The sequence below is a fragment of the Octodon degus genome, unplaced genomic scaffold (genome assembly GCF_000260255.1).
Source record: "Octodon degus isolate 3935 unplaced genomic scaffold, OctDeg1.0 scaffold00143, whole genome shotgun sequence".
NCBI classification, from domain to species: domain Eukaryota; kingdom Metazoa; phylum Chordata; class Mammalia; order Rodentia; family Octodontidae; genus Octodon; species Octodon degus.
The window spans coordinates 5,877,732-5,880,248 of NW_004524719.1; positions in this window are offsets into that span (position 1 = coordinate 5,877,732).

Below are 2,517 nucleotides of genomic sequence, written 5' to 3' on the forward strand. Positions count from 1 at the left end.
TGTGTGTGTGTGTGTGTGTGTAGAAGACAAGGAAGAGGTAATATAAAGTCAAAGGAAAATGGAAATATACTTTTAGAGTATCTAATACTAGGAGAAAATATCATACTATGTCTTTTAAATAGATTATAAATCAAAGGTATAGGATAAATCTTAAAACAAAAATTAAGATTAAGCAATATTCAGAAAATTAAATACAAATTAATTAAAAATTAAATGTTTCAACACAACTGAACTATGAAAAAGTTTTCATGATAGTAAAAAATTGCTAAAACATAAGATTAATACTGGAATGACAAATAAATGACCAGCACTTCTAACACTTTGGGGATACAATATCGCACAAAGTTCCAGTGTGTTGCGGACATGAATAATGTCCATAACGCTTATTGGTGACCAGGTGTAACTTGTGGGACTGAGCTACAGCTTATTCCTTGATATCCAACATGTAATCCCAGATAGAATCATGGTGCATAGGATGCAGGAGGAGTTCATTTGTAGAGTATGTTTATGGAAATATTTTCTACTGTATACAAAAGAATAACTGAAAGACTGCTTTTGTATACCTCTTATTCTCATGTGTTTAATTCTTTGCCCTATTTGGTGGGTTCTTTCCATTCTCATTCATGGAGTTGAGGTCATTTTCTTTCCTCTCTAGAACATCTTTTAGTAATCTGTACAGGGTTGGCTTTATCGTCATGAAATTCTTTAGTTGTTATTTCTCATGGAAGTATTTTACTTCTGCATTGAACTTGAAAGAGAGTTTTTCAGGGTACATCTGTCTGAGTTGGAAATTGTTTTCTTGAAAGACTTGTAGTACTTTGCTCCATTATCTTCTTGAGTTGATGATTTATTAAGAGAAATCTGCCATTACTCTGATGGATTGTACTTTATATATGATCTGTTTTTCTTTAGCGGTTTTTAGTATACTGCTCCTGTGCAGAATTTCTGGGATCTTGGTTATTATATGTCTGGGTGTGGCTTTAATCGGGTTAATGTTATTTGGAGTTCTATGTGCTTCATTTATCTGAGTGTCAGATTGGTTCCCCATATTTGGGAAGTTTTCTGCTATCACTTTCATATTATTTTTTTATGATTTGTATTGACTCCTTCCTTCTCATTGATGCCTATTAGTCTATGTTGTTCATCTTTGCATCGTCTTTCAGGTGTTGGATTATGTTTTCCTACATTCTAGTTGTATTTAAGAGATCTTTTCTTACTTTTTTACTAGCTGCAATGATGCCTTTAAGGTCTGAAAGTCTATTTTCACTTTCATTCGAACGGTTTTGCCAGCTTGTGATTGAGGTTTTAATTTCTTGTATATCACTTTGAATCTGCTTCATGCATTCTATTTCTTTCCTCTATTTTTTATGTCTTCTTTAAAAGCACTTAGTACTTCTTTCATTATATTTATCATTTTTTTACTTCAGATGTTATTTCTGATCTGATTTCCTCTATACCTTTCAGCAGTTGTTTCTTTACTTCCAACACCATTATTTCAGAGATTTCAAGTGTGCTATTTCCAATTTCTTCTATGCTAATGTCTTCTGCATTTGTTCTAGGTGGGCTCAGGGCCTGAGATTGCATTTTGTTCCTTCTCTTCATCATTTTCTACAGCACTCTCTTCTGACCTTTGTTGTAGAGTTTAGACAGTGTTATTACCTTAGCACTAGTTCTGGATCTACCATGTTTAAGCTCGTCCAGGTGGGTGTGGCTGCTGTGATCCTCTTCTTCCTGCCGCAGCCCTTGGAGTTGAACCCTCTGTGCCACTCTGGAAAGATGTTCTGCTCCTGAATCAGCTGGGTGAGTCTTGCCTCTATCCTCTTTTTAGGGAGCTCTGCTGCAGGGTTCCATGCCTGCCTAGGCTCTGGGTCCAATGAGGATCTGGTGGGTCCTGGGTGGAGTCACTGACATGCTAGGCCTGCTCTGGGTTGAATCAGGGTCCAGCAGGCCCCTGGTGGTCTTACTCTATTCCTTTGACTTGGAAACATTATCTTACCTTTTATGTATCCATGAGATAGAATATTATTTTTGTTCTTCTTTCTATTTATTTACCAGATGTGTTTGAAATGTTCCTAGGGACCTTGCTAACTTCGGTGGTATTAAGTATATTTGAACTATACCTGAATTGTTTTACCAAAGAAATATTTTTGGTTGAATGTTGACAAAGGAAATTACATATTGTTTGAATATTTCCAAAACACATTATTCCACTCATGCTTAAGTTACCCATTACATGCACAAACCCAAAACAAAACATGGCAATGTAAAATTGTATAACTCATAATGAATTGACTTATTTTTATCATTAAAAAATTCTAAATGTGAGACAATATTTTCTCAGTTTTGATGTTTCATGCTTATTTATTTTTATGAAGATTATTAAATTTAATTTTATACTCACATGTACAACATTAGCATTAGTTTTAAAATCATCTTTAGAGGTGCTGCAGAGATAGCTCAGTATAATAAATGCTCGCCTGGCAAATGCAAGATACCGAGTTCAACTCCTGGTAACAC